Source organism: Accipiter gentilis, chromosome 10, assembly GCF_929443795.1.
Source record: "Accipiter gentilis chromosome 10, bAccGen1.1, whole genome shotgun sequence".
NCBI lineage: Eukaryota > Metazoa > Chordata > Aves > Accipitriformes > Accipitridae > Astur > Astur gentilis.
This window is the reverse complement of record NC_064889.1, coordinates 30,947,811-30,972,921: the sequence shown is the minus strand read 5'-3', so window position 1 is coordinate 30,972,921 and position 25,111 is coordinate 30,947,811. Positions and strand designations below refer to the sequence as shown.

General features: G+C 36.5%; 1 protein-coding gene across 1 annotated transcript in view; it reads left to right on the top strand.

Annotated features, from left to right (window-relative positions):
• The window catches only part of FOXK2 (forkhead box K2), a 58,822-nt gene that overhangs the window by 11,085 nt on the left and 22,626 nt on the right, over positions 1-25,111 (top strand). The gene's annotated exons all lie outside the window — the stretch shown is intronic.

The following is a 25,111-nucleotide window of genomic DNA, read 5'->3' as shown; positions in this document are numbered from 1 at the left end:
GCCGCGGCGGGGGTGGTGCCGCTGCTCGTCCGCGCCGGTCGTCCCCGTCGCCGTTTGGCTGGCACATGGTGCGTGACAGGCGGGGAGCCGACCCCGTCCTGGCGACACACGGCAGCGGTGCCCTAGGCCTGCTTCCCCGGCAGCCCTTGTGCCCGCCGCCCGGCACCACCCGGGCACCGGCGCCCTCCGCCTGCTGCCCTCGGATGTTGTCCCGCCGGCACGTCCGCCTCCCACTCCGGTCCCTCCGGCAGCCGGTGGTACAGGTGGGAAGCGTGAGACCCCGGCAACGCCGAGGCCGGCGGTTGACAAATGGTCACCCTTCTCCTGTGCTGTGTCTTGCACGTAGCAGTATCTGTTGTGAGTTTGGGAACAAATCCGTCTGCAGCAGTGCTTGGAGGTATTGTAATTAACAAATAGAATTGGATACATCCTTGAGTATTGTTTACGTGCTTCAAAGGAAACCGGTCAAGTGGTTATCCACATATCTGGGATTTCTGAATTTCAGATCAGTGCTGAGTAAATCTTGTAACACCCTCGGTGCTTCTGCAGAGTGTAGGGGGATTGTTTTCCGCGTGTGATTTTGTGGTAGTTTCTGCCTCTTTGCCTAATTGTAACGTTTATTTTTATGGGTAAACTGAATGGTCCACGTGAAATAGCTCTGCTAGTCTTAGTGTTTTAAAATGAGTTTCCTTACATGACAACAAACGTATTAAGAGTTTTTAAATGGTAACACATTCCTTTACCATTACCAAACATTAACTGTCTGCAAAATAATTTTCTAGGGGAGTATGTGAGGCCTACCTACTATGCTTAAGGATACCTTGAACTGTAAATAAGTAACCTGTGTTTTGAAGAGTTGCATGTGGGAAAAGTGAAAGTGTTTTGGTTTAGTGTATTTTAGCTGTCTTGACTAAGAAATATTTAAAAGGGTACGAGTGTTTCACCTTTAAAAAACACATGCCAATAGCGACACAGTCTTAATGCCGTACAAGTTTTTAAAATATGCTTAGGGCACTGATGGTGTATATTTTCAGCTTTGACATCTTAGTTTCCCGACCTGGTTCCTCTGTGAAAATCAAAATTGTCTTACCTTTCTGCTTTCTAGGAAGTGCTCATTCTGAAAGGGTTTAACAGTGCCAGTATGCGTAGAGTTGTATAATCATGAATACAGTTGGAGGACTTGTTTGACCTTTAACTGTAACTTCTATATTTGCTTTCTCCTTTTTAATATTAACAATAATTTGGCATGTGGCTAATCTGTATTTTAATCTAGTGCATTTATGAAATATATATAAAGTAATTTTTTTCTTTGTAAACAGAGTTTAGTATAATACACTAATTGCAAGCAAGTCATTGTGTGTTACATATGTTGATTGCAAACAGTCTAGAATTAGTTCGAGTAATTTAGTCAGTAGCATTCTGTTAAACGCTTAAGACATCAGGAAGGGGAAAAAAAAAGTACTGTTTCTTCGTGTTGTCCATGTAATTATTGACTTGTAATCTATTTTAGTTCTTCCTATCAGCGTCACTTTTTAAGTGGAAAGAAAATTGTGAAGGATTTTTTGTGTGTCGCTTTTTTTATTGAACAATGATGAAAACTTCTGTGCAGTTAAAATTTCTTCACGAGTGTATGTGGGTGGTGTTACAGAAACTAGCATTTGCTTGAAACTGACTGTGTTCAGTGATTACATCGTTTCTTAGACTGCACACTAGTAGCCTTCAGTTGCAGGATCTGTAAGCTGGTTGAAGTAGTTATCTCCTGGTTACAAAATGTAGGTGTGATCTTCCATCAAGTCTTATAAATAAAAGGTGGTGTACCTTCAGTCCTGGCTCGAAACAATGGAGCGGTTGTGGACATGGGGTGAACTAAGATTTCTTCAGTCAACAGGCATAGGGGTGAGTTTTATCTCGAAGGGCAGGCAAAATCTACAGTGTCATAGTTAGATTGGTGATTAAGATCAAATGCTGCTTTATTGCTTTTTTAAAAAAATGTTTATAAAAGGAAAAGTCTTACTGGAGTTGTGTAGGGAAATAGTCTCATTATTTGCAAAGTTTGTTTTTTTTTTTTTTAATTTTTCTTTAAACATAGGAGTCTTCAGGCAAATTCAAAGCAGACGTTATCTCCTTATAGCAAGTCATTGCTGTTGATTACTGATGACTAATATTGTTTGTAGCCATGTTCTTGAGTTTCATTGTAGATTTAACTGGTCACGCTGAAGATGATCTCCTGGATTTTAAGAATCAAACTTAGTTCAGTATAATGTAAACATTAACAGTTGAAACATGACTGGAAGGAAAGTAGTTTTGGTGCAAGTTCAAGATTGATGATTGTTAACCTCCAGCTCAAGTAATCACCAGATCTGTTTTTGTTATTGTTTAATACTACTGTGTTGCCAGTAATATGCTTTGCCTATGACTACACAATCATTTCAAATTTTAATGGCAGGTGAAATTTAACAAAATCAGGGTGGCCTGTTCTTTCTGTTTGTTTTTAAGTGATCTTGGAAACCAAGAATGGAAGGCCCACCTCTGTTTTGTCTGATTAATAGTGACTTACACATGACTCCCAAGTACAATGTGCTACAAACTTGAAATGTCTTATTTAATTGTCACTAGTAATTGTATGTAGTTCCAGTGTCCTTGGGCTTTTTTTTTTATTTTTATTTCAGCACAGTGTTTAAATATAATTGCATTAATAATATTATCAAACTTCCTGTTTTGGGAAGGGAAAAACAGAAATACGACTTTGTAGTCTCCTGCAAAACACACATTTTTAACATCTGGGGAAATTAAATTATTAATGTTAGAGTATACTTTTACCTGTAATAAAGGCATCTTTCTTTTTACAGTTACAAATGCCATGAAACACAGAATTACTGTGCATTAAAATGAGTGTTCTCGTTGCTATTTTTAATGCTTCCCTAGAAGTCTTGCTCACAATTCAAATGTTTAAATTATCGAGCAGGAGGTAATAGCAGTGGGAAGTGTGTTTGTGTTTTCTGATTCTTGACAGACTCATGTACGTACTTGTGTATATACAAACTAGCTGTCATCTTGTTAGATGAATAAAATGGGGACTGGGGGGGGAATAGCAATCTTTTTTGTTCATGTCCAGCAAGTAGCTCTCCTGTCAATGTCATAAAACAGAGAGGTATGGGATGAAAGAGGTTTGAGAGTCTCCTGGTAAATACATGCAAATCAAAGCAGTTTAGTTAGTCTTTTACAACTACCTTTAAGATGCTTGGACTATCACTCTCCCATTCATAAAGTTCATGGTTTTTAAATTGGTTTCATTTGATGCTTGTCAAATTTCCCCAGACTTAAGTGAAAGCATTGTTAGGCTATATTGCTAGGTAAATAATAAAATTAATATTTGACTTTTGAGGTACTTGGCTGGAAAAATACCTTTTGTGCTGCACACAGCAGCAGTTGTTGACAGAGCTCTTTGTATACAGCTTTTGGAGAGGCAGGATTCCAGACAGATGTAACAGATACAGCTGGAAAAAGCAGACTGAATTCTCACTACAGCTTAGCTCTGAAGAAGTTTTTTTGTTTCGTTTTTTATTTTGGGCTTTCTTGGATGTGCTTTGTGTATTAGCATTTGCATTCACGAAGATCCTGACATCTTGAGCTTGACTATTCTGAGACAATGTCTTGTTCATTTTGATAGAACCATATATTTTGTATTTTAGTAATTAGTTTTGGTTTTGTAGAAGTAGATTTGTGAATCAGAAACAAGATACCATTAACATAAGAGCAGCATTTCTAAGTCAGAGCAAAGATGTATCTATCTAGTCCATTACCTGCCTCCAGGAGTAGTCAGTAGCAGATGCCGAGGGAGGAGCATAAAAATGCATAAAGGCAAATGGTTGCGTTTCCCTTGTTTTTTCTTTTGGATCCCAAAATAAGAGTTGATTTCTTTTTGAGTTAAAAATATTTACTGTTTGCATTTTTTTCTCTCATTTAAAAAATAGTGTGGTTTTTTTTTTCTTTTTTTCTTTTGAATCCTTGTAAACCTCTTGTATCCAGAACATCCTTGGGCAGTGAGTTCCGCAATGTAATTGGAGCCCATGTTGGGAAAAATACCTCTTTTTGCTGAGTTTTTTGAACTTGCATCAAACAAAATTACTAGGTGTCAACTTAAGTTAGCTCTTCTATAATAAGAGACAGTAAATAATTCTCCCGTTGTGTCATTCATTTTGTAGACTTCTTTACTAAGTACGGGAGCTTTTACAGTAAACCACGTCGAGTATGTTTTTAGTTTAACATCTACTAACTAATCCCAAGTCAAGCCTATATGGCTGCAAACTAAGAATTTATTTGTTTGTGTTCTTGTGCTTTTCCTCCTAGTATACAGAGGGCTGAATCAATGTTTTTAGTTTGGTCTTGTGGTTTGGCTCTACAAAGTGGGGTTATTGCTACATTTTAAGTAGTAGAAGCTTTTCTGCTAGTCAAAGCCAGTAGATCCTGAACAAGGATCAAGTATGTCTATTTGCTAAGTAAATTCTTTGGAAAAGTTTATTGTGTTCAATGTTAACCTGAGAAGGAAATGGCACAACAGATTGTGGAGAACCTCTAATCTATCGGTGCACTTTTTTCCTATCATTGCAGTTACTTAAATGACATGCAAAGTTGTGATTGCTGTGATTTACAGCTGTGGCTGCACGCATGCTCAGTGAAAATTTCTCACTGGAAAGAACTGAGGTTTGTCTTAGCAGTTGGGGTGAATGGATCATAAGATCTCCTTTGGTAGCGTTACTTGCTAGCTTAGGAAGAATGTTCTTTGCTTGGTTTTGGCTTATGGCTTATGTTTTAAAGATTTTATTTATGAACATAAGTGCTAGATACTTTTAAGAAATCAAACAAAACACTTTTTTCAAGGAATATATTTGTAAGTACAGATTAATACCTTGGTCCAGATTGGCACCAGCTTTTTCCCTTTCTTCACAACACTTTTGATAGATACAGTTGCTCATAAGGAAGACAGCTGGCTGAAATGTTTTTGAGACCTTGTGATTGATTTGTGTTCAGAGGAGTATTTTGGAGTTCCATACTAGTTCTGTTAAAACTGTGAATTACTTACAAATTATCTCTAAACATAAAACGAAGAAATGTTGGACTTGGCCGTGACTTATGAATCAGACTCCAGAAACTTTTATTTACTTTATTTAGCAGATGCTGTGTCCCATGCCATGATGACTAATAAGGTTAACTGGGATATGTTTATAGGTGGTTTTTTGGCTACTTTAAAGTAGAATTTGCGAATGTCAAGCTCAATAGCAGTAGTGTTCTCACATAAGCAGATCTGATTGAAAAGGAACGTGGGAGGAAGAAGGTAGAGCGCATAGTATTTGAAATGAAAATAGATGAGCATGAAGTTTCTGTAGTCATAATTTGTGTTGCAGTTGTTTCTGTCATCTCATTTTTTTCATATTTCCTTCTCAGTGGCACACACCTTATGAGTGAATTGTTTTTTGTTACTGAAACAGCGTTGCAAATTGTCATACACCAATCAGGTAATTGAGGTAAAGCTTGAACAGTTTTATATTTGGATTGATTTACACTTGCCTTGCTTTTTCTGTTGGTATGATTGATATTTGTATGAAACTTCCTTACCCAATTCTACAATTTTACTGATCTTACAAATGTTTTTACATCTGTAGTTAGCTATAGAAGTAAGCACATTCTTTGTATAGTTATATGAAATAATATAAACTGGGAATTCATCTTAAAAACTGATGGTTTCTTTATTATCTTCTTAAGTTCCCATTCTATGACAGAAGCAAGATTAGCGTTGGTTTGGTTTAAAGGTGTAAAGTCAGTATTAAAACTGTCTCTTTCAAGAATCTGTAGTTGAAAGAAAGTTTTGAGATTCTTACCTTCAGCTATAATAATAAGGTAAGAGATAGGTAAATTAAATCATTCTTTGCTTTGCATTGATTAAATCAAAATACAATACTGATCTTTGGTTTTGAAATGCATTATGTTTGAGGAGAAAGAGACAACTTTTATCAGATAAGTGTAAGTTAAATAAAATAATAAAGAAAATAAGTTAATCTCTCACCCTTGCTTTTAAAAATAAATGTGTAGGATTAATTTGTTTGTAATTAGGAAATGACATTGTCTTGTAAATATTAGTCCTTCATGAAGGTAGATGTGTTTTAGAGAATAATTCTGCTGCTGTTGGGTTTGGTCTGTTTTTCAGTTGTTTTGTGTGTGTTTGGGTTTGTTGGGGGGGGGGGGGGGGTGTTTGTTTTTTTTTTTTTTTTGGAGCATGTGTAATTCTCATGCACAAAGCAAAAGATTTTCTCACTGTCATGCCTAAGCTATTAAAAATAAGATGATTGTGCATCTTATTTACTGTGTTTTTCAGTAAATACAGCAGTGCCTTCAAGACCCCTCAAGTCCTATTAACTTACATAAAATTATGTAAAACACTGGGAAAAAATGCAGTTTCAAAGAAAATTACAAATTTGTCACGTGGTAGTGTGAAGCCATCTCTTTTGCAGCCTATAGGGAGTTTCCACAACAGTCTTGTGTTTACTAAAAAGCTGATGTCTTTCATGGAACATCATACTGAAATATTAGGAAGGTGGTGGTTTTATCTACTGTCTTGCTTGTTTTCATGATAAAAAGTTGATGTGTAGTGACATTTGTTTCCTGCGACTTCCTGCCTTTAAGGAGTTTTGTGACCTAGATAAAGCAGTCATAGGGGAGGAACCATATTTATTCTGCAGCTATTCCACATTGGATGGCATAGAAAATAAACATTACATTCTTCACTGATTTTATCAGTACTGTTTTGTTACTGAAGGGTGCTGAGGCTTTAGCAAGTTACTTGAAGAGCTAGTGCAAATCTTTGTCATTTTGTAATACATCATTTTTTATAGGACTAAAGAAGGTCTATACATGGTTGGAGTCTTTGTTTCTTTGTATTTGTTTGCATGATTCTGCTGCAGCTACTGCCTGTGCTTCTGTGCTGTTCTGTCCCTCTCATTAGTACTGCTAATCATAAACTTTTACAAAGCATCATCTTCATGTATGCTGTGAAGTTGAGTATTTGTGGGAGTAAAATTTTCAATATTCAGAATTTCAGACTGGCTTAATGAGTGTTTATATGAACACATCACCTTTTTGTTTGTCCATGTGCACTGAATAAAATGAAAAACATGAGCAGATTGACAAACAGTTATGTCCGTGCTATACTAAACATTGCTGTTGACTTCAGCAAGACAAGTGGATAAAGATACATATGGAATTGAGCATTTGTAGAATCAGAGCTGTAAAGCAAAAAAGCCAGAGACATGTCATTATCATAGCTTTATGAAGCGTAACAAAATTAGTAGAAAGTTGATTGGAATTAATTTTAATTTTGTGTTAATTTAAGGTTTTACATTAAGAATTATGGAAGGGACCTCCAGCCAAACCCTTGCTGAAAGCAGAAATGACTTCAACATTAGATTGGGCTGCTGAGTACCTTGTCCATTTGAATTCTGAGTATCTCCAGGAGTGGAGATAACTATAAAACGCTTCATGTAACTAGAACCCCAAACTGAAAAAAAAAATCTGTATTTTCAATAGCAGAATTTTGGGAATACACAGGCTGGTTAGCATAATGTGCAGCTTGGCGCTAATCATGAAAAAAATACTCAATCATTACTTGATACTGTTGTTGGTGACCTGAAGTAAATGCAATTGCTGATAAATATTTACAGATGATATCAAAGTTGGTAAATATTGTCCTTGCAAATAATGAGGACAAAAAATTGACTTGGTCAATTGATCTTAAAAAAAAAAAAAAAAAAAAAAGGCATCTCAAAAGGTATGCAGGCCAGATCTACAGGGTAGGAAACTGTTCTGAAAAATAGTCGTATTTTTGAGTCGTAGTGCGTTTGAAAGTCATGACTGTAGAGAAATCGTTAGATGCCTGTCCTGAGATGATGTGTCAAAGCAGAGTGATATGATGATTGTGTGGAAATAGGGGAGCTGTATCAGGGAGTACTGAGTGGTGCTGGAACTTCATGTGGTTCTGGAATCAAACTTTGTGTTAAAGAATCTTGCAAAACTGCAAGGATTTAAGGGGATGATGGCTAAAAGGAATTGAAGGCTGGAGGAAATCCCGAATAGCGAGGGACTTAAGGAGTTCAGTATGTTTGGCTTATCAAAAAGGAGTGCAAGATGGCTGGGTTGGTGTATATACACTTTTATGGGGATGAATTAGGGTACTGAAAGGCTTGCTAATGGATCACGCACAGGTATAAAAACCCAGAGGCTGTAAACTGAACTCTCAAGATTTGAAGTAAGCGCATATTTTTAGCAGTGTTGGAACAGCTTACAAAGAAGAATGGTGGTATCTATTTCACCATTTTCTACTGATCAAAAATAGATACCTTCTTGGAAAAGGTGCTTTAAACAAAAAAAATAAGCCTTGCTGTAGTGAGACCTGGTGATTAGGTGCAGTATAGGTATAGCTGAATGAAATTTCATGGCTTGGGGCTAGAAGAGGTACAAGTAGGTGAAGCTTCTTAGCTGTTCAGCCCTTACTTCTTCTGGAAGTCCTTTTTTAATAATCTCCCATTGGGTTGTAGCAAGAGACTTTTTCATTATGTGTTTTAAGGAGGAGTTGGTACTTGGCTTGGTTTATAATTAAAATTGCTTCTAAAGCATCAAACTTCTAGTTGGGCATTTATTTATTTACATTTGCCAGCAGTGTTCTTGCATGCAAATGATTTTGATGCTGTTGTTCATTATCATCTTAGTCTTCGTACTGGAGCACGCCATAAAGTTTCAAAGATAGTTTTTGTATAATATACAGTGATTCTTCAAAAATTCTTGTTCTTCAAATAAATCTTATATATAGCTCATGAGGTATAAGCCTCTTAGTTCTTGTGTTGATAAAAAGTCAGGTTAGCATGTAATAGAAAAAGCGTTTACACCTCATACTGAAATTATTCAGGTCTAAATCACTTAAAGAAATGAAGATGAATGTGTAGTTTTGGTTCAGAGATTATATGGATGAACTAATGTGTTGATCGAAGTTGCTTTTAAATTCTGATTTTCACTGACATGTTGTAGTATGGGAGCAGATAATTTACCCTTTTCCTTCTTTTTTTCCTTTTCTCTTCCTTTTTTTCTGTCACAGCTGGGAAAAAAAATAGTTTTAACTTCCATTGAAGCATCAATTTCCTCGAAAGAGTATACCTGAAATGTTAGTGTCCTTAGCACAGCATACGTTACATTGTTTTACTACATGTAAGGTAAAAGTCTGATTTATTTATGAAGATATGAACACAATTTTCTGGGTTTTTTTGTTTGCTTTGATTTTTTTTTTTTTTTTTTTTAAGACTGGAATAAGTGAAAAATTTGATTTATCACTTTGTATTGTCCTGTGGACATACTTGGGGTGTTCTAGGCAGAATATAATTTAAGCAGACAAGGCATATATGTGGAGTTTATTTATTTCAGTAGTAGGCAGGCTTGTTGGTTACAATATCAGTGCAGTAAACACATGAGGAATGTAATTGGAAAGTATAAATGATGGAAGCGGACTCTTAAATAAAAAGAATTTCCCTCCTTAGGTGATACTGTTATATTCTGGCCTTTCTAGATAGGTGAAGAAGGCCTGTGTAGCAATGAGGGGAGACAGAGACCTAAATACAATTAAAAAGAGTAAGGCTTAGACAAGAGAAGGGTGAATGTACTTGTGCAAAATTCTGTGTGGGGATAAGTTTAAATTTGAACCAGAATAAGCTGATTATTTAAGCAAGCAAAAAACTGTAAGAGTAATTGTAAAGAGGATGATTTTAGCATCATGCCATGTACAGATTAGAAAAATGGAACAGGAGAATTCAGTTACTACATGGGAAAGATGAGGACATAGGCCAATGTGTTTTGCTTTAGGATATGGAGAGGATATTAGTGGGGTTTGTAGTTATGTGAGGAGAAATGAAAGGGTTTTCTGCGAGGTGTGAAAAAAGATTGGAAAAAGTTGAGGATCATCTCAAGTTTAAGAGCTGAGACTGAGAAGTGATACAACTGTTATCCTTACAGAATGCAAGGAGGCTCTGACTTTGATATTTAATTTGGGAAATGTGATGCAGAAGAATCTGGGGCCTCACTTTTTAGAAGCATAGGCTGTGCTTTCATGAGCATCTGAGCTAATCTAGTGTTTCACTGCTGCTAAAATGGAGCATGGGAGGGGAAGGTCTTGTTTTCTGCAGTGTTCCCAACTGCAGGTTGTGCTGGCCTTGAAGTTCATCAGATGTTCCGTAAGCTGCTGATCTCTGCTTTTTTGCTATTTTTGGGTGGTTTTCTGTTGCATTGAAGTGGCTCACAGAGAGGTCTGGCAAGCAGTGGAGCTGGCATGAAGTAGGCAGTGGGCCTGCACAGACTTTCAGCAGCAGTCAGCTTGCTGTGTTTTGTGGAATCATTCATTAAGGAATTGCAGTTACAAGAGCCATTATGCTCTATGAAATAAAAATGGAAAGGAAAAGAAAGATCCAAAACAGTAGAAGAGAAGACAAAAAAAAAATTTTGGTGTATTAAAAAAGCACTTGCAATGTAATATAAAAAAGTTTAAATCCTAAAAGTTCTTGAGACAGCATGCTTTTTGATAAAGGGGTGTGCCAAGTATTTGTTTTAAGTCAAAAAATAGTGAATCTAAGTAGATTGGATGCTGACATGACTCAGTTGTGTCATACCTTTGGTTAATATGTGCTTTCTGGCCCTTTTTTTTAATCTCTGCATAAATGTGAATACATAGACAAAACCACTAGAGAAAAAGGGCTACAAGTTCCTTGGCTGTGGATCATCTTGTAGCAGAGGACAGTACTAATGTATGGTCTTTGTTCCATATACTAAATCATCCCATCTCCTGCTTAAAGGTAGGCTTTGCTCCATAGGTCATTAGTCCAGTTGGTGGTTTAGGTATTATTGTAGACTAGGGAATTCACAAGCCCTAGGGAAAATAGAACATTAAGAATATAGTGGAGGTAGATGGCCCTTTTTAAAAATTTTATATGTTGTTTTTGTTTGTAGTCATGTTGTCACTCCCTCGCCCCCAAGATGCCCTTTTATCTCAGAAAACAGACTTCTCTACCTGTAAAACAGGTGACTAACTAGAGTTTGTGCAGCATTCTATCATCTGCCTGAAAGAAGAAATTATTTTGAAGAAAATTGTAAAAACCTTTCTGTTTTGTACATGTCCTTTATTGCAGGGGCTGCATATATCCATAGTATTTTTTTAGGAAATATATAAATCCCCTGAAGTTGACTATGCGGGTAGATCAGATGTGATTTGGATTTCCTATGTTGTCTTTTGAGAGCCTCTGCTTGACAGGATGCAGAAACATCTCAAAAAAAAAAAAAAAAAAAAAAGTTGTCACTTGAGAGAGAGCTTTTTCTTTCCCTTCTTTATGCAGGATAGCAAAACTAGACTGCCATTTAAGGCAAATGTGTTAGTAGTCAATAAGTTTAGTTGATCCAGCCTTCCAAAACTACTTAGACAGCAGGCTTGAAAGTAGCTTTGCATTTGCTCCCTTTTCTGATTTAACTGACTTCTTACAGTCACTCTGAGATATCTGATGAGGTGAAATGTTTAAGAAAAAGAATCATTTGGAGGAGGAGCACATTGTAACAAAAAGTGTCCTTAATTTCCAATGCAGTATTCAGTGGACTTGGATGCTGACAAAAGTTAGTAGGAGTGTATTACATAAATTATCATCAATCAAAATCCTGTTTATAACTTCCACAGATGTAAGCATTAAATAACATATTGAGCAAAGATGTGTTAAAGGAAGCAAATTATTTCCTTTCCTTACACGTGCGAATATTCTAGGTGTGGCTGGGTTAGGTTCAGATAAGATTTCTACTAGGCATTCTGCCTGATCTGGCTTGCATGGTCATTGGTTGAGACGCTTGTTTTGGGGTAACCAACTGAAGCACTTCGATGTGTATGTGTGGAGATCTGACCCAGGATATTCTTTCATTGGATATAGGGGGTTGATGACTTTGGTCCTTTCTGCCCTTTCATCTTGCTAAACGTATTTGATTTTTAGTAGCACTAGGGGCTGCAAGCCAAACGATGAACTGTTACACTGTTCAAATGACATGAAAACATTGCTTTTAAGAGCATGCAATCTATTCTTAAGTAAGTATATTAGAATTACTAGATTGGGTAATAAAATTCCCATAGAATGATGAAATTCATCCTCATGCAGTCCTACTTCCAACGATACTATCAAGAGTGAGAGTACAGCCTTTTTCCTGGCAGCACGTTTGTAGCTACATCACTGAGTTGAAGAGTAAATGCAGCAGTTTAAGGTGGTTACCCTGTGCTATGAATGTGAGTTCTGAAATGAATGCAGAACTGAATTCTGAGTTTAGGGTGGGCTCCACAGTTTGTGGTTGATTACAGTATTATTCATTCAGCTTTCTAAGTATTGATAATCGCTACAAACATTCTGGACCTGGAAACCACAGTGTGTATGTCAGTTGAAATGTTCGGATGATGGGCTCATTTAGCAACACAGGAAAGAGATGCAATAGGTAAAAACCACAGTAGAACTTCAGTTTGTTTATCCTCTTGAATTGAAATTTAAGCCTTTGTTTTTAAAACCTTTTCCTGGTATTGGTCTGTCCATAAAGCTGAGAAATGCAACTAGTCTGTATTATCAGCAAATTCCAGAACCGTTTTAACAGTGCTCAAATGCCTTGTGAACCCCGGCAAGACAAAATAACCTTCTGCAGTTAATGGTACAAAACTGTATGTATCATTTCTTGCCTGTTTTATTACTTAGTTCTTGACTAGCTGCATCCCTTCTCTTTTTTCTTTCCTCCTGAAGGACTGACCACTGGCCTCTGAGGAGTGCTGTTGTTTGAGCACAATCACATAGTGACTGCAGAAGTTCTTGTGAGCTGAATGAACTGTACAAGTTCTTCTGAGTGGTTAAGTGGAGGAATGGGGCGAGATGGAGGTAACAGAGAGCAGCAAGGTGACAACAAAACAGGCTTTTCTGGAAGTGCTTAATTTTTACTTGTCTTCTTTCCTTGAATATCCAATTCTACGAATGTCCAGGCTTTCTGTAACAAAACTTTCTTCATTATAACTGACATTGTGCCAGTTAGAACTTTTAAAAATTTTAATTTTCTGAGCTGTTTTCTGTTTCGAAGCTTTTTCTGTGGGGTAAGGTGCTGTTTTCTAATACAGTAATTTTTTCCTTAACTGCATCGTAGAATATAGGGAATATTACCTGTTTCAGATAGAAAACTTTGCCACTAATTAAATTTTGAAGAAACTTGTCTGAAGATGAAATGGGAAGCCTCATTCACAGTTGGGAGAAGAATTCAGATTCTTCCACCTGTCTCTGTTTTAAAGATGCAAGTTAAATTCTGAAAGCAATCTGTGATCAAGATTTTAAATTTTGCAAATTGAATTTTGGCCTGTTGTGAATTGTTTTTACTGTCTACTGCAGTACAGGCAGCCAGAGCAATCATCTGCAAGTGCTCCCTAGTATACAAATGTTTACTTTTCTGTCAGTAGTGAAATAACCCTGCTTGTTTTATGGTGTGGTTATTCTGAGGTTGGAAGATTGTTGAGCCTGGAAGAGATCACTAACCCCAGCTTGCTACTTAGCTATAAATAAGTTTGGTCTGCTCTGGGCTAGTAAGTACCCAAGATTCTTATGTGAGGTTATTCACTATTATCTAAGGTTATCAGCAAAATGGGTGTTTTTAAGCCTTTAAAGAAAAGAAGCATGCAAACCATGCCAAAAAAAAAAAAAGAAAAGGGTGAGAAAGAATAAAAGAAGCATGTGAATGTAAATAATTCAGCCCTCAGTCAGAAGGATAAAATAAGATTCTATGAAAGTTTTAAGGTTGGGGTTAGTGTTTTATTTTGGAATAGTAGTAGCTGAAGAAAACATTACTCATATTTGTGTATGCATGTTCTTTGTGTTAGCTGGAACATAGCTGAGAAGCGTGCCATAAAATAATTGAACTTCAACTGAAAAGCTTAAAATCATGGTTATGTAAAATCCAAAATAACCATAATGTAAGAGAGTATGATTTTCTCTACTTGGGGAAATAACAGGATAGTGGACAGGGAGCAGAGACTGAGGAAGGTGTTTCTGAGGAATTGAATTCAGTAGTTTAATCAGAAATGTTGGTTGTAAAAATTAGGCTTTTCACAGTTTTTGAAATTAACTAAAAAACCTGCAGTTGTGGAAGTGAACATGGGAGGTAGCAATGTGTAAACGTGTTGCCCAAGTCTCTGTTCGGGGAGACTTGAGAAGGCAGGATGTGTTTTTGGTAATTTTCATAATACTTGCTCTGATGCTATTCTTGTACTGAAATGCATTTATGTGCCTTATCTCCAGGGTAAACTATTGTGTCTGCAACTTTTTCTTTTTGCAGAAACATTTGATGTTAGGAGGGTTAGGTGGTTTTCTAGTTCTTCCAGTTAAATTTCTTATCTTGAAGGTCTGAGTAGTTTAGGGTTAATTACTTTCAGATAAATATAGGTAAGTACCAGGGGGCTTGGATGCCTGTTGCAGTGACATTGCATTTCAACTTGGGAGATCCCTGGGCTCTGATTAAGGAAATGTTGGTTAGTGGATGTGTTACACTAATGCAATTTTGTCCTACTTAAGATTGTTTTGTCTTTGTGGTAGCTGCTTGTTCAACTCTCCCCAAGAGATTTAAAGAAGAGAATATATATGACTGCCCTATGTTTTTATAGGGACGTTTTCTGGTAAATAAATTTCCAATGGAGAACATACTGACAGCATCTGATACAGAGAGAGCAAGAAGTTGAGCTGATAAATTTCTTCACTGAGTGAAGGAGACTTTTATTTTTAAATCTGAAAGGACCTTAGATACTTGTATTGTGATGGTTCACACCATCTTTAAGTCATTAGAATAACCCTCTTAAAGATGTTCTAAATGGAGATAGGATTTGACTTGTACAGGTAATGATTTAATACAAAAATACAAAGGAAAGAGAAATCGCTCTAGGGGATTTAAAATTAAAATACTACAGGATGGGTATTTAAAAGGAAGTAAATAGATCTAATCATAGCCACTGGTCTGAATGCAGGAGGGGTTGATATGGTCAGAAATTAGCATACAGTGAGGTGGTGATCCTTTCTCAGTTGATCTGTGTGTCAGCACTAGAAACAACTTTCTTGGTATAACTTCCACAGAAATGGAGATAACTGTAGAGTGGGGAGGCAGAGCTGGCTGTTAGAGAAAGCAGGTATTTGACGTGTGTTTGAACTCCAACTGAATTAGGTTTTTTTTCTCCTACGGTTTGGAGTCTTAAAACTACACCGTTGCATTTCATTGTCATCTGGTCAAGGGGCTGCTATGTTGCTATGTTTGGGACTCTGAATGCATAGAAAAGTTGTGCACAACTTCCAAGAGTGTTGCTGTTCTGAAGTTTAAATGCATGCACATCTAATCCGTAGCATGTATCCAAGCAGAAAGTTGCCTCTAAGAATTACAGGTACTACAATAGTGATTTTATTTAATCTTACATAAACTGAGTCTACTGGTTTTAAAAGTTGCTTCACACTACCACTGGTTATATTTAATACAAGCTCTTCAAATGAGATAGTGCCAAGCAAAGCATTGTTTGGAGTATGGAGAAATAACCTGCAAGCCAAAATTAGCATGTATTCATTTTGAGTGGTGTGTGTTTCGTCAGGGCTGCCCAGATCATGTCGTCCCTGAAGGCAGCGCATTTCAAATTTAAATGTTTAAGCTATTACAACATGGAACATGCTGGTGAATGGTGCCAATAACATACGCTGAACATATGACCAGCACATGCCCCCTCTTCAGCGTAGGCCATGAATTATTTAGTTTGTGTTCCAAGCTGTTTATTTTTGAGATTTTTTTCCCTCTGTCAGTGTCAAGCACTGAGCCTTTTGTTTCTTTTTTTTTTTTCTTTTCTACTGTTGCTATTGATTCTGTATTTCTAAAATTTTCTGCTGTGTTTATCCCCCCCCTCCCCCCTTTTGTGCTAGTTCTTTCAGGATACGGTCCTTGGTATCTCATATGGTAGTGTTATAGAAACTGTGGAGACCAGTCTGAATATTTTCAACTTGAAATTGAGATATAAAATGACCTTATACTTAATCTTTTGGGACTTGGTCTATATTCATTAGTTAGCCGTGATACTACTTTGTGTAAATTTTTTACCATTATGTTTAACATCTGTGAAATAGCAGTTTTTTCTCTCATCCCTTGTCATCTTTGGTTAGATAAATGGTGTTAAGCATACACTCCATAGGCCTGTTCTGATCTTTAAAACCATTTTTGATCACAGCTTAAGTTCACAAATTGCTTGTGACTCTTCAGTTGCAGCAACTTTGTGCTGTGGATTCTGGTGCAAAATGTCTGAGTGAGCACTGACCCGGACTGGCAGTCTGGGGAGTACTAGGGAGCAACAGTAAATAAAACTTTAATGTACATGTAAATACATCGCGTGTTTGCAGTGCGTTTTATAACATTTTAGGGAGTATTATTCTCTGATAGGATCAGGCTTGACATGAAGTTAATTTGACTTGGTGAGATTTTCAGAATGCAGCATCTTGTAATTATTTGTGTGCACTATAGGTAACATTTAACATTGCATACTTATTTATATAGATTATTCTCTTAAATTCCGTTTTCTCCTGAGACTGCATTGAGTTACAAGATACGCTGTTAGAGAAGGCTTTAGCTTCTCCTGTTAAGTATATTAGTAAACTTTATTTTTTAAGCATTTGCAGTAATTGAAAGTATCTTTCTTATTGTTCCTGTTTTAAAAAGGGATTTTTTTATTTTTGATCTCCACATTAGATTCATACACTAGTACAGTTTTACTAATACATGAACAGCACTTTGATCTTGTTGTTTTAAGTATACCTGTATATAAGATTTAGGCCATGAAGTTAAACTGTTAACTAGCCCTTTGGTTTCAAGGTTAGTTAAAACAAGCTAATTGGTAGTTAGAACTGAAAGAACCATCCTGTTCTGTCCTGTGTGTTAGCTCTGGTGTTCACATGGTGTGCTCGTCAGATTAGTTTACTGGTAGGCCTGAAAAACAATCCCTTGGAAGAGAATGAGAGGCAGGTTTAGGATTAGTTTTCTGTCAATTCAGAAGTGCAGTTGTTTCCATTACCAGATGGGAAAAAATTAATAAGATTGATAAAGTGTCTTCATAGTTTCTTATGCAGCAGTTTTATCAGCATTTTAGCTGATGTAAAGGTTCTCTGCTCTTGAAATGTCTTGGTCGTTCTAATTCCTGATCTTGGCTCCATTGGTCCAGCCGCCCCCTTACACTGGCTTTGGCACCACTATGTCCCTTGTTAGCTGGTTCTCTCACTAGCCCCAGAGAATACTATTTTCTTCTTAAAATTTTTTTGTTTTGCTGGGTTAGTTGGTGCTGTTTTAGTGAGTTCAGTCAGCTCACTGAGGGGCCTAACAAGTCCTACACTTAGCAAAGAAGTCCTTGGCCTCCTACTCCATGGGCAAAAAACCTCCATAATGTTTCTGGACACTGCTTCTTCTGAGGAGGGTGAGTTCATAGTCAAAGATGCTATCCACGTACCTCAGAAAAAAAAAAAAAGTAAAAGGTGACTACTGTGGACAATGAAGTTGGACTGGAAAAGCAACAAAACTGTGCTTGTACTATTTTTAGTAGTTTCCAAAATGTTTGTATGATTGATGGTCCTCATTTTGCAGTTCAACACAGATATTTGATAACTAGGTTCTGGTAGTCTCTGTTAAGTTTTGTGGTTTGTTTTTTTGATCAGTGGCAAAGAGTTTAAGGGTTTCATATTGCATTTCAAGCTTTCTGTGTCAGGTGATGGTGTCCTGTCTCATTGCCTTGACAGTTCTTATGGAAAAGTCACTCATTCTTGTGACACTTTCATATAAACTGACTGTTGTTTTCTCAGGAGAGAGGGCAAAACTGATCGTAAGATATAATTTTGTAACTGAACTAATTAGTGCTCTTAAGGTCTTCCCAATGCGAGTCCTGATGATGATTAAAGGAGTGGTAGTTTAAAAATATCTAGTGAACCTTTTTGACTCTTTCCAAAAACCATGACAAACTTGTGCATTAAGGTTAACATTTAATGAAAAAACTTGTAATATGTGGGGAAAAAAATCTTGATTCTTTCTTTTTCTTGGGGGAAGGGTTTTAAAAACATAGTTTTATACAGATTATTTTTAATCATCTAAGGTGTGTGTTCTCTTAGTTTTCAGCTTTTTTGACTTAAAGCCCATATGTTCTCTATGTACTGAAAAAATGTACATGTTATTAGAGTACAGGATAAGGCCATGGTCATGTTCTCCAGAATTGTTAAAAGAGTTTCTTAGATACTCATATTTTAATCCTTCTTCTCTTTTCCATTTTGCTTTAATTTTTCTTTAATAGAATCTAAACCGAGAAATATTACTCTCTTACTTTTGCAGATGGATGTTTCTAAGATCACAAAATAATTTGATGTATTAGTTAGAAATGAGGGAAATGGGTTCCAAATATGTAGTAGTATTTGTTGCTACTTCTGTATTCATGATAACTTTAACTTAGGGGCCACCTTGGATATTATGGTAAATGCCACATTTATTTATGGTACTTCCTGTGCTAACACATAGATTTAAAAAAAATATATTCTCAGGATAAAGGTTTTTTGTCATTACTGAAAGAAGTATAGTATAATGCCTTATACATATATGGAAATTGGGAAACGCTTTCTGTAGCTAGGGATTAGCATTTCATTTCAACATAATACATCTTTCTGAAAATCTGAATCTTTCAAATACTGGTTGGCTTTCAAGTCTAAATGGAAACATGTTAATTTACGTACTGTGAAAATTAGTGTTTGCTGTTCTTTTTTTATGCAGTAGTGTATGCATGGAACTCATTTGCATCTTTTCAAGTTTGCTATACAAGTGGATTCAGCAGTGGAATTTTGAAGAAATCACATGACTGATGAAATTGTTCTTAAATACACAATCCTACATTGAAATTTCACTGCAGAAATTTATGGTTTTATAGCAGTCAATATTTATGCATGACAAATTAAACAGTAATAGCAAATGGTCATCTGATACAGGGAAGGTCCAGCAGGTAGATATGTAGGGAGGGGAAGGTGGGGAGTTTTTGATCGATAATTTGGAGGATTATTTTTATATGAGAGGTTTGGCAACCCCGTTCAGGGAAGAATGATGCTCAGTTGATAAGCTAGGGAAACCTGACTTGAACAAATATAATTTGCTTTTTCAGGGGGGTGAAAGTAAGGCACATTGCTTTTTTACGTATATGTGTGTATATATTTATATATGTATATATGAAAGCTTTGCAAATTTTTGCTCATCGAGGGAAGTTTAATTGTTTGACCAGTTCAGCAGAATGTTCCTTTGTGTAGCTGTACAGAACCTCTTTGGAGTTGATTGCAGTTTGCTTTTTTTCAGCATTTCAAAGTGGTTTATAAACTTAACCGCATCAGTTTGGCTGCACAAGAGGAAGAGAAGACTGGACTCAACATTAATTTTTATTCTGGAAGACTTTAACTAATGTTGTGTTAGTTACTACCTGCAAAGTTGGTTTGACTCTAGCATATTTCAAAGAAGGACCAGAGTTCAAAGCAGTGATGTGTAGTGAGATAGTGCGTTACGTACCGGGACCAGTTTTTTCCATTTTGATGTTCTGTTTTCAGAAAATTTAATGGTCTGGAAGAGCTAAATCACAGAATAATAATAATAAAAGGTCTGGAATTTGAAGCTAAACCAAAAGAAATCACTCTCAAGACAAGGTTGATTAGTATCAGAAAACCTCAGATTGGGTTTGGTTTACACAACCAAACTACATGCTTTTTTGTCGTTACCCTCACATAGGGTATTTGTTGTATGGGATCGATCCAGTTGTTGTGAATGAACTCTGTTGCCTGTCTGTATCAATGCAGTTAAAGTAAAACCAAGCTGAATAGTGTACAGCAGTGCTCTTTATTTAAATAGGACAAGAAATAAAAAGAAGAGTGAAGATACCACTTGACATATATTTCCCCTCTCCAAAACAGTTTGGTTATTGCTAAAAAAAAAAAAAAAAAAAAATTAAAAAAAATAATCAGTAATCTGGCTCTTTTTTGGCCAGTGAAAGTTTTTGCAATTTCATTGCACTGGTTTGGGGCAACGCAGGAATATGATTAATTAAAAGTAGCAGATATAACATAGATAAACAAAATTAAAGTAAGTCCTTCAATATTGCAAGCAGGTAGAACATACTCTTCAGCACCTCCAGCTGTGTGTTTCTGCGATATTTGCAGGGTGTTCTGCACTGGTACAAGTAACAGACATGACTGAATGACAGGTTTAGTAGCTTGACAACTCTTTGTCACCTTGAATGAGGAACTCTTGTTTATTACTAAAGGAAAGCAAATGAAGAATCCTTTTTCCCCAGATATATTTCAATATTTAAGATATAAATTTTAGCTTATTCTGCTTTATTTTTGTTTTTTTAAATTATTTGAAATACTGTTGTAACTTTTTTGTTTGATAATGAAAAAAATCCTGCTTCTCATAGATACATAGGAAATGAGGCTTGTGTAGCTTAACATCTTCAAATTCTTCAATATATAACTGTATAGATTTTAATTAGAATGTATGCATTTAATGTGTAGTTTTCATGGCTGTAATAGTAAAGGACTGGTGAAATGAAAATTCCTTTAGTTCTCTTTGGGAGGACATGTTATACTGCTTAAGATATATGTGCATGTTTTATTTTTGCCATGTAGGCTTCACAGCCACTACTTTTTTTGCTCCTTAAGCAGCTACACTTGTGCAACAAACTCTGATTGAAATAATTCAGTCTTGCCTAATTAAATAATTTCCCCTTTACTGAAGATGTGTCTTTCACCTGGTGTTCTGCGTCTTAAAGTGGTTGTACGAGAAGGAAGACTTAAGGGATGATCCAGTGGTTTAAACAAAGATTGGGTGTTGGGGAAAAATATGTTCTGTTCCCAGCTCTGTTGCACACTTGCCAAAATGACTTGGCCAAGTCACAAATCTGTTTAATCTGTTTTTAAAAATGGGGATAATACTTCATGGGTGGAGGCAGGGGAGATGATGAAATTTCAGTGCTCTTTTCTAGCACTTTTTATCAAGAGCTATGCCTTGCCTTTTTAAAGTTATTTCTTGGGTTTTGAAGTGGCTTACTTTGTCTGCAGTGCAAACGCCCTAGCTGTCTCCCTTTCTGACTTGCCTCCTGTCTCCCTGTTTTTGAGGACTATTGGTTCTGGTTTTGCCAGTGCTCCAGGCTTTCTTACATACACTGTTCCTGTGTGATTGCTGCTATCTCTAAACTTCGACGTGCCTAGGAGTGCAAAGAACACTGGATCTGATGTGTGTTCAATACTTCAGTGTTTTCTAATGAAAGATGTTACAGAAATGCAGAGCGCTATGTTTATTCAATTCTATTTGAGACCTTGAAAGTAGTGTATATGGGAGTGTAGAAATGCCTTAGTTATTTATTAATACGTGATACATAATTGCCATCACTCCAGCAAGTTTTATTCCTAGTGTAGTTTCTAGCATGTGTACATCTTTAGAGCAGTAGAAATTTTGTGAGGAATGCTTGACTTAAGTGGTCGTAATCCATTCTGTAAACAGTATCTGCAGTCAAAATACTGACTTTCTTGGTCAAGCTAAAAGGTCCCAAGTTAACGAAACTTTATTCTGTTGAAAAGCATTGAATATGCACTCTTGTTTACAAATGGAGTTCTGCACTTTTTTTTTATGACTATTAGCTTCTGGAAGCTTACTTTTCTGCATTAGTTCAAATCTCAACCTTTCAAAGAGAATGGTTAGAACAGTCGCATAATAAAACTTTTTTATATATAGTAAGTACAGTACAGCTTTAAATTAAGGCATTGTGATGGTTTTACTTTACCTTTTTGAAGAGAGATTAGACTGTGAGATGACTTAAACTTATAAAACGTCAGCAAACTTCTACATTTCAGCTAGAGGAGTTTTCTGCTGGGTTAGTAAATTAGCTGGAGATACTGGTGGCTCCTGGTAGCAGGTAGGTGGAATAATCATGTGGCTGGGAACAGAACTGGTGCAAGAGGCAGGGAAGAGCCTGCCCAGTTCGGCAGTGCTGAGCTGTTACATCGCTGTATCCTATGAAATCATCCCCAAGATCAAGCTTTTATTGCTAAGAGCCTGGTTGGTACCTATGCTTCAGGAATCTTGGCTTATATTTTTCATTACTTTACTAGATGATGTTCGGAGTGGGTTTCATTTTGCTAATATTGGGGTGAGTGTGTGTGCGTTGAGTGAGAGTGTGTGTGTCTGTGCCTAGACTCCCTTTAAATTCAGTGAGAAACAGGCATCCTTAGACCTGATTTCTCCAAACCAGTTTAGCCTTTTCCCTTCTATGGGATGTACACCATTAAGTGTTCTCTCATTTTCACTTACTATAAAGGTTGATGAATAACACAGGTACAGGTTTATGCTTGGAGAAATTAATCCCATGCTTCATTTTGCATGCTGTACCCTTTCCTGCTCTATACTGTTGTTCCTTTATCAGTACAGTGACAATGGTTAACACGTATTCTGATGAAGATTTTTATTTAGTCTATTTTTTTATTCCTGGACAGATGTCCACTTGCGTGACTATCTGACTTGTTAAATCATGTCTGTTATTTTTATTTGTTTTTATCCTTTTGCAGTTTCTTGCTGCCCCTTATAACAGTCCATGGTTTGAGAACTTGGCATGGTCTTAGAAGAATAGCTCAGGAGGAGTGCTTCTTGAGGAATATTTTCCAATAACAATGCGTTTGTTGTAGATTAAATAGTTTCTTTGCTTCGTAGCCTTTCAGACTCTTTGGAGTCTTGAATGGTTCTTGAGTGCCTGCACAAGTGATTAAGGAAAGTAAGTTTATGTAATGCTGTGAAGCAGTCCATACATCTAAAATTTCTAGAGGGTCTACACCTCCACTAGAAAAGTTTTACGAATTTGCAAATAGAAGAAAAATTGAAAAGTGGTTTGAACAAACATTCTGCAGAGTACAGTTGGTTAAAAAATAATCTCAGAATATAATATAAAATCTAGATTTCCGTTGAGATGCCCAGCCCAGCAGTATGACCAAGGTGAAGCAAGTATGGAATGGCCCTTGAACATCAAACATCTTTAGGTAGGTAATTGTGAAATTTAATTAATGCCCATAGCTTTTTGGGAAGAGTCTGAAAAAAGTCTGTTCTTTGACCAGACAGATTTAAGGGGGAAATTAAACACTGCTGTCTACTCAAAATTAGAGTTGGTAGGAAGCAGTTTTTGTCAATCCTCAATGGCCTGAGTTAGTCATGGATCTCTGTGTGAAATAAAGGACTATTCTGCTCTTGGAAGCAGAGTTCTGTCTTGAAAAGCCCATCTAAAATAAACTTTGCTTCCTTGATGCAGGAATAATCTTTTTTTTCTGTGTAGCCTTGCCTTTGTGGTTCTTTTGGTAATGATTAAGGAGTTTTGGCATAATTTTGCAATAGAATGCAGGTCTCTGATGAGGTAATAAATGAAGGCTTTTGTTACTAAAGTAATGTGTGAGTCATAAATGCTTTTTTTATGATTATGCTTGCGTCAAAACACATCATGACAGCACTTGGTTCACTGTACTTCCCCCTACCGTTTTAATTGTAAGGAATAGTAAAATGCCAAGTGCTCTATGTTTGGCTCTAAGCAGTTTTGTTTGGTTTGTCAATAGCTTTTTATTTAGCACTGAATAATATTATTATAACGTCAGTGTTTCCGTATGAACTTTTGCATCCCCATGAGGACCCCACAACTGAGGGTGAAATGCCAGGCACCTCTGTAACTAGCTGACTTGGTAATAAAGGATATAGTGGTTTTGGTTTGTCTACTTCAGCTTAGCTATGAAAGTAAACCGTATGCTTTCCGAAAAGTTTTTGAATGGTATTTACTGTCATGGTGAAAGTTTGAGCTTGCATATTTGATAATAGCAAACTATTGTTAAATGCAGTTATCTGAAAGGGAGAAGAAATGATGATTTTTTTTTTTTTCTTTCCTGTTGCAAGTGTTTTGTTTCTGTTTTTTTTAAACAGGAAACTATTGTATTATAGAGTTATGTATGCTCTGTTGGGACTCAAAATAGCTATTTGAAATTTGGCAAAGATAGAGGCACACAATGTTTTGGACGAATTTTCATTTGTTTTTATAGTTTAGAACGAAATTTAGGGATAGAGACCACACAACCTGACTCTGCATACGGCCTTTGTGTACAGAGATGCTAAATACCCGAAAATGCAGTGTTTCCATAGGCGGAGTTTCTTTTGTATTCACAGGCTGGGGAGCCTCAAATTCCAGAGGCATTACATGAGCAGTTTTAATGAATTAGTGTCTGGTTTTCCTGCAGCAGATGTGACAAGCAGCTTTATAAGCTGCTTCCCATCGATCGCTGTTTTCCAGCTCTTTTGTGTCTTTCTTTTGCTTAGAGAAAAGCAACGAAGAGCTTGGTTTCTACAGTAACTGCTGCCTACATTCTTGCCTGCAGGCCAATTTCTTTCTCAGTTCCTGCAGTCTGTGCAGGGCTACTGTATTGAATTTCTTTAGGTTTTGTTTTGGTTCGTGGTTTTGGTTTTTTTTTTTTTTTTTTTTTCTTGCTGGTTTAAATATTTTACCCTTTAAGAAAAGAGGAGAATGCAGCGGGAATTTGTGATTTGAGATATGTATTTTTAATTAACCATAGCACATTTCCATGACTCTAGGATAACCTAAATGTTTTTGCTGCTGGTCAATACCAATGTTTGTGTGGTTGGTATATAAAAAAAAAATTAAATGTCTGACTGCCAAAACAAGAACCTTTGAAAATTTGTAATAGCACTTTTGTTAATGCTTATTTCTGCAGCATAATAATGCAGGGGAGGGGTGAGGTCAGCTTTAAGTTGTTAACAGTGTCATTTACATTTGTAGCAAAATTTACTGTAGTTGAACAACTTCAGGAAGGGTCTTTTTCAGTCTCGAATCTTAAATGCCCTTAGAGAAATGGTGGTGAACATAGGGTTAAAAATGCATTGTTTCTTATGAAGTTAGCTTTCTAAGTGGGAAAGA